Genomic DNA, 15,751 nt, shown 5'->3' with positions numbered 1-15,751 from the left:
ATTTCCTGCATTGGCTACCAAAATAGAACATTGAACGCATCATTAACGCAAAATAATGGGTTAGCTGAGATTCGACATACTGATCAATGCAAGCTCATATTCTTGTGAATTTTTATCATGATTGACGCATATTCTGCCTAACAACCTTCATAATTCTATGTAAAAGGCCTAAGATGACATGCATTTCTGCATGTCATCACACCCCCAAACTTAAAATCATGCCTGTCCTCAAGCATGCGTTATACTCAAGAAATTCTACTCACCTTCATGCTTTCCTTTGCGATGACCAACTTCTCAAAATATAATTTACACACACCTTTGACCATCATCGCAATGCTCTCCTCTACTTAGGCTGCTTCTTCAAAAAAATCTTGTCTAAGTTAAATCTGGCAAGCCTTTGCTAAAAAAATTTTATTCATTCACCGCAACTTTGTGTTTAGCTTTTTGAGATTGCATTCATTCAAAATATTTCAAAACTTTACGATGGTTTATTCAAATGCGGCGTTGAACCTGGTTACGCCCTTCGTTTTGGCTTACCCCCACGTGTGTCATGCGGGCATCCAACTTTGGTTGCATTCCATATTCAACTTCAATTCTTGTCTCTTTTTATTTGGCTTGCGCTGGACAGAGGAGTTGCGCTAATGCGTTGATCCTGGCGACTTGCCTTTGATTTGGCTTGCCCCCATGTGTGTCATGCGGACATTCAACTATGAGCAAATGCCTTTCACAACTTAACTCTTAGCAACAAGGGTTTCCCCATTGCGTTGACAGTGGAGTTATTATTCCCAAAAGCTCACTTCGACTTTTTTTTTGGTATATATATATATGATTGCAATATAATGAACGCAATTCCCCAAGACCGCTACCACCCCCAAACTTAGAGGTTGGCAATGTTCTCATGCAAAGCTAAAGACAAAATTACAAGAATGCGATAATAAATGTTTGAACAATGGTTTGCAGAAGATAAAACTCAAGACTTCCAAAATTTGAAGAAGCTAATAAATGTGAAGAATGCCTTGCGTTGATTAGTTAGAAAATACGGTGAACTATATGTACCATCATAGAAACATCACAAAACAACGCAATCAGGAAAAAGAGAATTTCAAAAGGATAAGGCATACAAGATACAAGAAAAGACCTTAGGCGGAACAATGCATGCGCTCATGTGTTGGAATCCACGCGATTGAAGCCATGCATTGAAGGGTGAGAGGAATTCTTCCGTTGAACTACGAACCGAGGAGACTTATTGTTGCACCTACAAGAGAAAATGTACCACAACTAAGGAAGCAGCCATATATTCAAAATAACAGTGAAATATAAAATAGAAATAACCTATACTAAGAAAGCAAAGTAAAGATAGAGTAGAAGACATCCCTGGGAAAAAAAGAGTGTTGTCAGTGCAAGGAGTCTTCCGTGCAGGAGATGGTTCTCAACTGCTTGGGTCAAGTTGCCTTGACCATTGGAACTTCCGGCAATTGTTGGGTGCATGTTGGCCACCATGAGCTTAGAACTGCCTTCAGTTCTTTTGCGACTGATTGCCCTTCTACCCTGGGGTCAACATTGGCTTTCAGTATATCGCCTACACTTCAATATTGTTTGCAACCTGGTCACACAAATTGCAATACACCCAAGATAAAAATTTTGCTCGTAGAGACACAAAACTTAACAAATATTTAGTTGCCAAGTCCCCGACAACGATGCCAAAAAATTGATGACGAGAAATTGGAAGTCAATTTTACTCGACAACCAACTTCCCTTGGACGCGGTATGTGATGCATGTTCCTAAGATATGCGTTGATAGTCATGCTTCGATGGTCATGCGTTGGAATGAAAATTGTGTTAGCGAATGTATGCGATGACCATGCGTCCTGCCACAAGTTTTCTTGCGTTCATGCCAAGTATAACATGAACGCAAGTTTCTCAGGTAATCCGAGGTCGAACATAGGGACTTGTAACTATATGTTTGCAGTGATTGTGCATGCGACGATATAAATAAAAGAATGGAGAGTTTGTTGTTAAATTAATCCTACTTCTACTCCTATCTAACATACAACGCAATGAGAATATGCATGAGAGGTAGAGATGTGACAAACCTTGACATGAAATAAATGAATGGGAAAACGGATAAAATGTAGAGATGTTTTCATTGCAACCCTTAAGAGTGACCGCAAGGGAACCTTAATCAATGTCAGATTATTCGATCATGTTACAACCATACACGACAAGTCATTTTCCAATGGAAATGCGGTGCTCCTAATTCTAGGATGCATGTGTTGAATGCAAAGTGTCCATAGAGCTTATTCTTAAGTCTCTACTCTTGTCCTATGCAATGATGCAAAATGCATAAAAGCAAGGTGACCACATTCAATCCTATTCTATCTCTAGGATACATGCGATGCATTAATAACAAATAGTGCTCATTCCTAAGTGCCTATCTCTGGTATTATGAGTTCTAATATGGCTCTCTCAAGCCTAGATTCTGACCTGACTTTCCCAAGCCTAGATCATGTCTTAGACTACTCTCCCGAGTATCCCTAATGTACGAGTGAAGCATACATAATACAAAACAATCGCATAAACTTCGCTGACCTACGATTGTTACTATCCCTAGTGAACAATCATACCTTGCTTAATGCGTCCAACCACTTACCCTCTCGGGCAATTGATTGTTGTTGACTTCACTCATAGACAAGCAATACGTTAGCCCATAGACAGGCGTTGCAGCAGCTTCACACTAAGAAAATAAGATTACTCACATACTCACACAACGCACACCTCTCGGTGGGTTGCTACATGCTTTATATCCCTAATCCACATGATTACGTATGCAATACCCAAGCAATCTCACTAAGTGTTGCACTGAAAGTAAAGATGCTAGGCAAGAAGATAGAGATGGAGTCGAAGGAATAGAGAAATGCATTGAAAACACATTATATTAATTTCTTAATTCAAAATGTTATACAATACAATATGAGAAAAGAAAGGAAAAGAAATGATCGGCTGGAAGTAAAGATTTGCTTCCAGCGGATGTGTGTCAAGGCTGCCGGTGGTTCCATGGATGGGTAGAGGAGCTGACTCTCTCGAGATCTAACTCTGGTCGAAGGCTCCGGTCGTCACTTGGAATGGATGAAGGAGGTGAAGAACTCTCAGCCGTCTTCTCATGCATTTGTCTTGATCGCAAGGATCCGCCATAGGCGAACCTTAGGCAAAAACCTTGGATAAAATGAATTTCAGCTCATCGGCTTCTATTTATAGAGCTTGGGTCGCCGACAGCATTGATTGAATTGCTATGAGTCTAATGTTCGGCGCGTTAGTCCTTTTTTGAACCCTTGCCACTAACAGCGTGGTAGGTGAAATGTCAACATCAACTTTGGATTTTTTCGAGGTAGATGCGTTGATGCGTTCATTCCACCTATCTTGCGTTGATCCCATTAGAATGCATTGTTGTGTAGCCGAAATCATTCAATGGCCACATTCGCTTAACATCGCAACTCTACATGATTACCGCATTCACGTGACGAGCACAACTCCCATGCGATGGACGCATACAGCTGATTACTGCAATATCCATGTGTTGATCGATGCGTTTGCCTTTGCGATGGGGTGTTTCTCCGCATGCGGTTGTCTATGCGATTGTTCGGTTTTCGCATTTGCATTCATTTCCTACATTGTGTACAAAAATAGAACATTGAACGCATCATTAACGCAAAATAACAGGTTAGCTGAGATTCGACATGCTGATCGATGCAAGCTCATATTCTTGTGAATTTTTATCATGATCGACGCATATTCTACCTAACAACCTTCATAATTCTAGGTTAAAGGCCTAAGATAACATGCATTTCTGCGTGTCATCACAATGCACAGGTAACATTTCATGGAAACATGCAATGTCGACAAACACCATCTTGGAGCTTGAATTGTTCGACATGTGGGGTATTGATTTCATGGGACCATTCCCTCCCTCGAATGGTAAACATTATATTTTATTAGTCGTCGATTATGTATCCAAGTGGGTAGAGGCAGTGGCGTGCACCGCAAGCGATGCGGCGGTATCTCTCAATTCCTAAAGAAGAACATTTTCACTCGTTTTGGCACTCCCCGTGCCATCATAAGTGATGAGGGGTCACACTTTGTCAATCATACTGTTAAGGAGCTGCTGCGCAAATACAACATTCTCCACAAAGTGGCCACCGCATACCATCCGTAGACAAATGGTCAGGCCGAGGTGTCCAATTGAGAAATTAAGCTGATACTCGAGAAGGTAGTAAGGCCTTCACGAAAAGATTGGGCAACAAAGCTCGATGATGCGTTGTGGGCATACCAGACTGCATTTAAAACACCCATAGGTATGTCCCCATATGCGTTGGTATTTGGTAAGGCGTGTCATTTGCCTATGGAGCTGGAATATAAGGCACTGTAGGCAGTAAAGAAGCTGAACTTTGATCTGCAGATCGCAGGAGAAGCGCGAAAAATGCAACTGATCGAGCTAGAAGAATGAAGGATTAACGCATATGACAACGCAAAGATTTACAAAAAGCGCACCAAGTGCTGGCACAACAAACACATATGCTGTAAAAACCTCCAGGTCGGGCAGAGGGTCTTACTATTCAACTCACGACTATGGCTGTTCCCGAGAAAATTAAAGTCACGTTGGTCCAGACCATTCGTAATTACATAGGTATTTCCGCATGGTGCGGTTGAATTATCAAATGATGACGGAACCAACATATTCAAAGTTAATGGGCAATGAGTAAAGGTGTATCATGGAGAAGGCTGGCATCGCTATGTCGACTCCGTGGAACTTAAGAACTTTGGATAAAGAAGGAAGTAGAAGGTCCCTGCGTTATCAGACGATCGCAATCCATCAGGGACGCAAGTTTAGGAATCATGAATCTTCAATTCTTCTCTATTGCTCAGAATTTTCAATTCACCATATCTTTTCAGTCTTTATCTATTCTGACTCTTATTATTCTTAAAAAAAACAAAAAAAAAGGAGATTGTGATAAACGAATTTTGTTTTGTTTAAAAATCACTTGTCCCTCTCTCTATTTTTCTTGCAACAATTGAGGCGCTGGATTGTGGAGATGTTACACGATGAAGCCACTTATCTTACTCCGTCACCACAATCCGAAGAAGATAGATCGCCGCAAAGAATGATGCATCAATACATAATGTGGGTGACAGCGCAAATTTGGGGGTTGTATTCTTCCTTTACTTTATTTCAAATTTTGCACTATCGCATCGCATTTTAGATTTAAAAGTTTTATCACCACATCCTCTTTGATTACCGCAATCATTTTACATGTATAAATTTAGTAAGTTACCGCATTCTGTCTCTTTGCCAATTATGATTTCAATGATAAAAAAAATATGCTTCTATTTCTTTTATATATACTAGAGTCAACTTAACTTTAAGATAGTCACCTCATGAAATATTTTTAGAAGTTAGGGGTTTGCTAGCTTTCTTTCAAACTATCTTTACGAAGTTTTCTAAGAACATCACATGACTTATTTTAATCTTTTGGCAATGAAGACATTACTGCATTTTAAATTTGGGACCTTGCTATTTTGAAAAAAAAATGAGGTATTTATTTTCGACCTTGCTATTTTGAAAAAAAAAATGAGAAAATTTGTGAGAATAATAACTCCACTGTCAACGCAATGGGGAAACCCATGTTGATAAGAGTTAAGTTGTGAAAGGCACTTATCCGTAGTTGGATGTTCGCATGACACATGTGAGAGCAAGCCAAAACGAAAGTAAGACACCAGGATCAACGCATAAATAAATGACCGCAACTCCGCTGCCAAGTAGGTATGAGTTTAGTTTGAGAAAGAGCGCATTGTTCGTAGTTGGATGTCCGCATGACACATGTGGGGGCAAGCCAAAATGAAGGCAAGGCACTTGGATCAGCGCAAGGTTAGAAAAAAAATAATAACATCAAGAAAAATGCAAGGATAAAATCATTTAACACCTCGGTGGAAAAGTTTTTTTGAAATAAATCATGCGATGTTCTGGAATTTAGTAAAGTCCTTTTGAAAGTTAAGCTTACAATCCCTAGGTCTTAGAAATATTTTGAGAGGAGACTTGAATAAGACTTAAGGAAACTTTAGTATATAGGATTTGAACGAAGTATACTTGAGAAATCTAGGAAAAGAACATTGCGGTCGACCTACTAAAGGAAGTCTTTATCTTATGCTTGAGAACAAGCATTGTTTAAATTTGCGGGTGTGATAACGGGCAGAAATGCATGTTATCATAGTGCTAAGTTCTTAAACAATGCTGGCTTGCGTTGATAAAATGTGTTAGATTGCATCCAAAAAGCATTAAGTTTATTATATTGCGGCCGCATGCATTCATTGCATAGGAACAGTTGATTTTTGTATTTTTATGCAGAATATGCGTTGACGCAAGGCGGAAATTGCGATCATAGGAAATCATTGGTCAAACGTAGCATTACCGCAAGGCTTTGCGGTGATTGTGTTTGCAAACATTTATTAAAAGAGGGATTACCACAACTTGGTCGGTGCAACTTGGCGAGCTCATCTGGGTGAAAGGCATAATTAATCGCGATGAGACAGAAAGTTGATGATGGTTGAATCCAAATTAAGCTGACAGCCGCTAACGATAACAAGTACATTCAACTTTTCGGTGACAAATATTTGGCGCATCAGTCAGGGAATTAAAGCCATCCCATCTGAGCAATAATAAGAGAGAAGCCGCCTTTACCCTGAAGCTCTATAAATACCAAAGGCATCCTTCAGAAAAGGGGTTAACCAGTTCACTAGTTTACGAATTTAAGAGCTCAACTCGTCTTTGTCCATAGTTTTTCCTTTTTATTTAAAGGCAGAGCAAGAAAAGAGTAAAGATGTCGAAAATCGCTCAGGGCAACTCAAGAGAGAACCTTGAGGCGTAGAAGCAGAGAGCAAGCCGACTCTTGCGAGAGCGAGATTATCTTTTGAACACGAGTAGAAAAACAGTGTAAAAGCCTGGGCAGAAGAGATTGCTACCAGACTCTTTATTCTATACTTGCATTGTCATTTTGTACTTCATCTTTATATTATTACAATGGAAGTTCTTATTCTACATCTGTTCACTCTCTTAGCACGCATGAGTAGTTAAACTAGTAGAATGGGTTGAGAAGAACTAAGCTAACATGACCTAGAAAGTTCATTACTTGCGATTGTCTTGTTTTATATTGTGCCCAACACCCCTTTAGAGCTACTCGAGAGAGAGTCTAAAGAAAGAACCTAATGACTCGAGAGAGCTAGGTTAGAATCTGGACTCGAGAGAGCAAGATTAGAACTGCATAAACAAGAGATAAGGACTTAGAGATAAGCTTTGTTTGTCAACCTGCATCGCATGCATCCTATAGATAGGAATGATATTATGTGATCGCCTTATTTGTGTGTGTGTCATTTTGTCATCGCATAAATAAGAATAGAGGCTTCTGTGTAGGTTTTATAGACTTATCTCATATATCGCATGTGTTCTAGCCTTAGAAGCTGTGGCATTCACACCGAGAGGTGGTTTACTGTTGCATGCATGTTGCATGATCGCATAGCATGAACGCATCCTAGGAAGTGTTAGCTGAAACTTTTCTCAACCCGTTCACTGCATACTCATCGCATTTCCCATTATTCAACTCTTTTCAAACTCCGCCGCATTTGTTTATTTTTCATTACCACAAACAACAACCTCAACAACTATTGATTTATTTGGTTACTGCAAAGTTTTCATAAAAATTACCACCGCAACCTGTTTTCATAAGTCCTTGAGTTTGACCCTGGACTTACCAGAAAACTCAGTGGAATTTACACTTGGATTCCACTGAGGAAACTTGAGTGCTCAATGCAATTTCACCATCAGATTTCATCCACATTCCCCATCATTAGCCGAAACCCTTCTCAACCCGTTCACCGCATACTCATCGCATCTTCCATTTTATCAACTCTTTTCGAACTCCGTCGCATTTGTTTATTTTTATCACCGCAAACAACATTCCCAACAACTACTTGATTTATTTGGTTACCGCAAAGTCTTCTAAAAAATTACCATTGTATATTGTTTTCCCAAGTCCTTGAGTTCGACTTTGGAATTACCAGGAAACTCAGTGGGGTTTACACTTAGATTCCACTGAGAAAACTTGAGTGTTCAACGTATTTTCTTTATCGCATTTCATCCATAATTCCACAATCATAAAATAACGCATCAATGACCTAGAGGAGGAGAGCATCTTCTTTGTCACACCCTCTCTCAGATTACCCTCTTAATCTGAAAGAGGATATGACCATGGTAGTTACTAGCTTTACCCCCAGCACTCACCACCTTAGCCTTTTAATCGAAATGCCAACCTGTTAAACATTAATAATGTATGCATCCAACAGGCCTCCTTACAATTCTACGTAAGATTATATAAACACATGCATTCAGCCATGCCATAACATCTACAGAAAAAAAATATGTACAGTTGGGCCTAAACATCTCTAACAAAGCCCTAGTCCCTCTCAAACATGTGTACATAAACAGATCATCAACCTAAGTCTTCTTAATAAGCCAGGCCTTTCAGTGGCAAGCAATAACATGATCAACCTTGAGGAATCTGACCGCTACCTGTAAATGGAAAACACAGAAAATCTGTGAACTGGTAGCCCAGTGAGTGACAATAGAATCATATTACATCATGCATTACATCACTATAAACATCTAAGTATACTGATGAGTATCTCAAGTAACTTTCTCTAAATATAGCTTTAAACCATTCTTGTACATCATTAAACATCATTATTCCTTAGTGGAGAACGAGCCTACAACGCTCTAGCTCCCAACGTCTATTACCGGCCAAGAGACCCATACTTCGACCTCCCTTTGGTGATGTATGGTCTAAGAGACCCATACTTCGGCCTCTCATTCAGAACTACCTACGTGCACGTGGAGTTTTCTAAGTACCATCAATACCTTAGGTACTATTACCCAGATACCTTCTCCATGTCCTTCAGTATTAGGTTATTTCGTAGCATCAAATTAAGTTTCATTGTATATCATTTACACAAGAACTCATTCTATCATATCCTTCCCCTAGGAATCACATTTCAACATTAGAAACTTAACTTTGTAATGATTTCACAACATACCTTGGCCTATGTTAAACATATACTAGCCGGGGAAGATATGTTAAGCTATTCATTAACCATTTATTGTTTGAAGGAGTATAAATTCACCATTAACATCACTGTAACTTACTTGGCCTTATATGCATAAGTATTAAAAACATTAAGTTCACTTAGTCACTCACAGCTCATCGGGGCTCTTAACGGTTTATACACCTATCCTAGCTCTTCTTAGCCTGAAAGGGCATAATTCCCAGTTAAACTACTTAGAATTCTTAGCAAAATACCTCAAATAGTTCATTTACTAATGGAACTTTCATCAGCAAAGACAACATTACTAGCGAGATAATCATCATGAGTGAATTCATCCTTATGGGTGAGATCCTCATCATGAGCGAGATCAAGCTTTTCCTAGCAAAACTTTCATCCTAGCGATACTCACCTCCTCTAACAAGCTTTGCTTCCTCACCAACGAGATTCAGCCCACATTTCTAGCGAGATTTCCTTCTTGAGCGAGATCTTCATCACAAAATCAGTGAGATTATCATCCTGAGCGAGATCCTCATCCTCCTCTTCTCGCTCTTGCTCTCCATGGTGAGCTATTTACTTGTTCTTCCCAAGCAGCTGTCTGCTTCTGCACAGATTCTCTGTTTTAACTTCAAAAATTCATAACTCAAAATCCAGAACTCTTTTTAAGAAACTTCTTTCAACAAACTTGTTCTTCTTACCTTAAAATTTCAGCCGAAAATTCCTTATGGTTTGGCCTGGAGCTTCCAATCTTCAACTCGGGACCCGATTAATCCGAGATTTTGCCTCTTCTGCAAATTCTTCACTTTTTGTTCTTCTCCTCTTGCAATCTTTCTTCGACAAGACAACCTCGAAAACTAGATTCTCCCAGCTTTCAAATGACACCAAGTTCACTAAATTTGCTCATGCCAATTGTCGAAACCATGCTTTTGAAGTTTCACTTCCTTTTAATCTTCCTACCACCTCCCGAGTTCAAGGATTAAACCGCCATGTCAACCCCACATTTAGTGCCTCCAGCCAAAGTCAATTAGTGAACCTTTTCATTTAATGTGTTTTTCCTTCCCTTTCTCCATAACTCCTATAAATAACATGGATTTCCATTGGTTAAATATTTAATATAATATTTCTTTGGCTAACATGCTTATCTAGAAAACTTAGAGTTTAGGGTTTATAATCTTTTTTAGAAGCGCTTTCAAATGATCATGCCTATGCCCAAAAATCCAGGGGAGTTTTTCTGTTCCCACTTTCCCCTTTTTCTTTTTGTCCTCAGTATGTGTTAAACCATGAAATATACATTGAGGACAATGCATAGCTTTTAAGTTGGGGGTGGGCGAAGCATGCTTCGTGTGATTGATTCTGTCATGGTGGATGCTTATTTTGGTTTGCTCTATTTTCCGTCTCCTTTCAATGACATATTAATGATACGCTCAATGGGTTGCCTGTTCTTAAAAAGGATAATTTTCACAATTTTGAGCTTTTTGTAAACATTTTTTTTCATGAGATCCATGTAAAATGAATCTGAGTTAAATAAATTTCGGTTTTAAATCCCTTAAAGTCTTAGAAATGGATTATCTATCTCAGATTTTCATAGTCACCTTGAATGGCCCCCTATTGACTTGGGAGTAACTTTTAGTGCCTGAGAGTAAAACTAGATAGTGAAGAAAAAAACCAAGTGTGTGAGAAGAATAAAACTTTGAATAAAAGAGAATTATACTAGTTACCTTTCTTTGCTTTTAAAAAAAAGGTATTAGTCGACGTGCCTGCAAAAAAATATAGTATGTGTGTGTGCATGGATAGAGGTGAAAAGAGCTACCTCCGCCGTCTCTTGTTAGGACCCGCGAGAAAAGAGCGATAGGTTCCAGCGGTTGAGTGTGAAAGCTAGCCCTCTAGGTAAAATAAATGTCTTTTATTTTTTTGTATGCGTGAGTTTTGGGCATTCCTTGATAGTGTTGCTCTTTGATTAGCAATATCAGTATAGTTAATGACTAAGCCAGAGTAGAGGAAAGATGAATTGGGAGATGGATAAGAATTTTTCAGGCACTTTACGATTTACGGAAAAAAAAAATTCTTAGTTTTTCATTTGTACATGGTTTTGATTGAAAAATAACCTTTTATAATAAATCTCAATTGAGTGATTATTTGGTTTGATTTATTATGTGACCTTAAGGACTGTTGAAATTAGAGAAAGGATTCGATGAATAGAGTGAACATGTTCTTATTAAATTCCATGACTGAATTTTATAACCTTGCTCGAGAAAAGCAAGAATTAAGTTGAGGGTGGCCTAAAAAAGAGCTATTAATCCTATCTTAATTCTAACTTGTTATCGGATTTTATGTGTTTATTGTCTTATTTTATAGATATCATGCACCGAGGAGGTAGAACCAAGAAACTGGAGTCAAACGGGACTAATTTGTAGCAATTTGGAGGTAATTTGAGCAGCCAGGCTTCAAAATAGTGAAAATTACAAAATTGCCACTATCACAGGGTCGCAACGCTACCCCGAGCGTCACAACGCTCCGGAGTTGAGACACTGCCACCATCGCAACGCCCCCTGATGCTGAGGACCTGACGCTGGAATACAAAAGTGCAGCATTGCAACGCTCCTTTAAAGCGTCCTGATGCTGTGAACTTTGACGGAAATCTGGCCGAGCGCACGTGCAAGTAAGCGTTGCAACATTGTTTTCACCATTGCGACGCTGCCTCGAATTCTATAAATAGTCTCTTCGACCCTAGATCAAAACATGTCGAATTTAGGAGGCCAAATTGATGGAGGTCGAAGTAAAACTCGACCCTTTGTCCATTCCCTTCAATTTTCGGTATCTCTAGGTTAGCTTTTCTTTTCGTTTTTGGTTGTAATCGATGGAACAGTTGTATATCTCGGATTTTTCTATGAATTGAGAGGTAAATTTTATCTAGTTTCTTTTAGCAAGAGCCTTTTGTTTAATTTCTTGAAGGTTTTCTAATTAATTTAACTGCAATCTTGTGAATTCTTTGGTTGAATTCATTTTAATCTTAATGGAGTTTCGATAAATTCTTCTGAAAAATTAATTTATTGAAATTCTTGTTTGCAAAATCTTTCTAGCCTATGCATCGTTGATTGATTAAGTTGTGCATATTAGGATCGCATGTTTAGGGTTAGACTTTTTTTGGCCAAACTCATGTATGTCCTAGTATAATCTTTCCAAATAAATCATGCTACAAGATATGGCTTTCCGACTTGTAGTATGTCTCAACAATTGATCCCTTTCTTAATGCTTTTCAGTTTTAACTTGGGTTTCGCTAAGAAGGAAAAATTTTAAATTGCATTAGGGCTGATTTAGATTTTTTAATCAAAATTGGCTAATTAGGGTATTAAATTTTCTAATAGGTTGAGGGATTGACAGATTCAGTGTAATTAATTGGCGCCTAATGAAAGAAATTGCATAGGAACCCTCTCTTGCTCTAGAAATTAGATAGACTCCTATCCTAGATTACATTTACCCCTTTTATTTCAATTTCACGCATTTATCTCTTTCACACAAAACCCCTCATTTATCGCTCTAGTTAAAAAACTAACTCAACGAAACCGATTGCGCTTATCTGTGGATCAACTCGAACTTACCACTATTACTACGTCTTTGTAGTAGTAGGAGTAGTTCGGTATTATAAATTTTCTTTTGTTTCAGTTCGGAGTCGAATTAACGACATCAATTCTCGATCCAAACAATCTTGTAAGTAATTAACTTCTTCAAACTTGTTCTCTATATACTTATCCAACATATCTTTCGAGTCTTCTCTTTTCAAAAATTGATGTAACTCACATGGAGTTAGATCGTAAGACTCATCAATTAAAGAGCATTCTTCCATATCTTTGTGATATTTGAAAGCATCAGAATGTTGAATGCAATTTGCTGGTCATTGACTCTCATAGTCAATTCACACCCTTGTGGACATGATCTATGAAGGTTCTTCCTATTGCTAAGAATGGACATCCAAGGATGATTGAAACTTCGTGGTATGTTTCACAATCTAGAATGATAAAATCAACAGAGAATACAAACTTGTCAACTTTCACCAACAAGTATTCGATCTTTCCAATTGGGAGGATAATAGATCAATCAAGCAACCAAATGCAACATAACAAGTGTAGGCTTAACTTCTCTGGTCCCTAATTAGGTAAAGACATAATATAGTATCAAGTTGATGCTTGTTTGGAGATCACATAATGCTCTCCCCACGCTTTGTCCTCCAATTGAACATGAAATGGTAAAGCTTATGGGATTCTTGAGCTTATGTGGAACCTTGCTTGTCACCATTATACTGCAACATTCGGTTATTACAACTGTTTTATATTCTGGAAGTTCTCTTCTTATCCAAGATGTCATTTAGAAACTTCACGTAATTGAGCATTTGCTCGAGTGCTTCCATTTTGTTGGTTATTAATGTGAAGTTATTTTAGGATGTCCAAGAATTTCCTAAACTAGGAATCATTATTTGCCTATTTGAATCTTTGAGGATGGAGAGATGGTGACTCACGATTTGATACATGTTGTTTCTTTTTAGGGGTATTTCATTTTTTTTTTTTTTTTTAAAGCATTTCAAATTTGAATCTAAAAGTACTTTCAATGGCAGAGTTTTTTATTTAGTCGACTGGATTGGTCGTTAGAGTTAGTCATTAGAAATAATCCACGAAGTTGGTGTTCAAAATTGTTGTTAGAGGTAATTTCTAGAGTTGATAGATGGAGGTGATATTCACTAGAGTGATAATGATAATCATTGACAATGGTTATTGTCGAAGTTGGTCGTCAGCGGTGGTTGATAGGTGGAATCATTGGAAATATTGGAGGGAGGGAGGGTTAAGTTTAGTTGGTAATTTTTACCAACATTGAGTTGGTAATTTTTACTAACTCAACCTAATTTAAGTTAGTGAGCCAAACATCCCGTTAAGGCTTATTTAAGTACTTGAGACTAAAAATTGAAGTTTGCTATGGTTGGTTATTTATTTGTTTGTTTTTAAGGGACAATTATCAATTTATACGGCTAAACTTTGTGGTTGTATCAAATAGAACTCTAAATTAATAATTGTATAAATTTCTAAACATTAAACTTTCATATATGAATCAATTTAGATTATTTATGGGATTTTTGCCTTAAACTATCAATGCATAACTTTCACACGTGTATAAGACTTTTTTAAATGTAATGATTAATGTAAATTATAGAAAAATGTGATAATCAAATAGATCGCAGTCACACCTTTCTCTATTTTTTTCCTTATTTAAAAGAATGACATGGTAACTTTTTGACAGAGCTCGAAACTTACGCATTAATAAGCCTCAAACTTGATCAAAAGAAAATTTGTAAACACCGAACTACTTCTATTACTACTGAAACATAGCAACAGTCGTAAGTGAAGGGTCAAACCACAGAGAAGCGAAGAATTAATTTCTTTTGAATTAAATTTGACTATGGAAAAATAGTAAAAACGAGATTTTGGTTTTTGGTTGAATTGAAACATGTAAGAAAAATAAATTGAAGGGATAGATGAAACGACAATTGATTTATCTAGTTCTCGAATCAAATAGCAATTCAATGTATTTAAATCATCGTTTTCTACCAATAAATCATATCACTGAATTATGCATGCATAGCTACTCAATCGATGCAAATTAACTAATCTCTACAAAGACCGATAATCAATTAATTCGAAACCAATCAAGCGTCCTAATTAATAATTAAGATGGGAAAGACCGTGCCCTACTAACCTACATGCTCTTAGATTCAATTGGGTTATTAGCGGCCATAAAGAACTAGAAACACATACATTAAGATTTAGGATTCAGCTATGTCGATTAACTGTCAGAAAAAGTCATATTCAATTAACCAAATATTCTTCATGTTGGATTCAGGAAGCAAGCAGCGGAAGCAAAACAGGATCATAAGCATTCTAATTCATTAATTTTGGCTTCAAACTAAGCATGCTCATAAACTAAAAACAGAGTTTCAATACTAACCTTTGAAGTACTTTTGATTCACGATCTTCAATTGCAATCTCCTTCCTTTTTGGATGTGAACTACCACAAGGTCTTCCCTACTATTCTCTTAGACTCTTAGATTGAGTTGTGGGACTCAAAACAAGTCTGAATTGAAGGGAATTAAAGAGAAGGTTACTGGTTTCACAGTGTGAAGAACACTTCTTCAAACACAAATTCTCAGCATTCAACAACGATTGCTCTGCACATTCCACTCAAAATTTCAGCTTCATATTGCATGACTTTCATGCAACTAACAACCTTGCATGAATCATATCTCATGCTTGTGAATTTGAGCTGAAAACTTGGTGGTTTAATGACTAAAGTGCTTGCACCTAAAGTGGGAAAACCCCACTTTTTCCTTTTCCAATTTTCTTCTTTTATTTTTTATTTCCAAAATAAAAAATTCATTTCAATTAAAAAGTTGAAATTTTATTTATTTTAAAAAATTAATTCAATAATTGATTTTCTAATAAAATTAATAAATTAATTAAATAATTTTATTAATTTAATATCAAACATTAAATTAATTCATCACCAATTTCATTACCATGAATCTTTATTCATGAATTTATTATTTAAATCATATTTAAATATTAAT

The sequence above is a fragment of the Benincasa hispida genome, chromosome 1 (assembly GCF_027475165.1).
Source record: "Benincasa hispida cultivar pf3 chromosome 1, pf3_genome.v1.1, whole genome shotgun sequence".
Taxonomy (NCBI): Eukaryota; Viridiplantae; Streptophyta; class Magnoliopsida; order Cucurbitales; family Cucurbitaceae; genus Benincasa; species Benincasa hispida.
Note: the sequence above shows the minus strand (reverse complement) of the source record.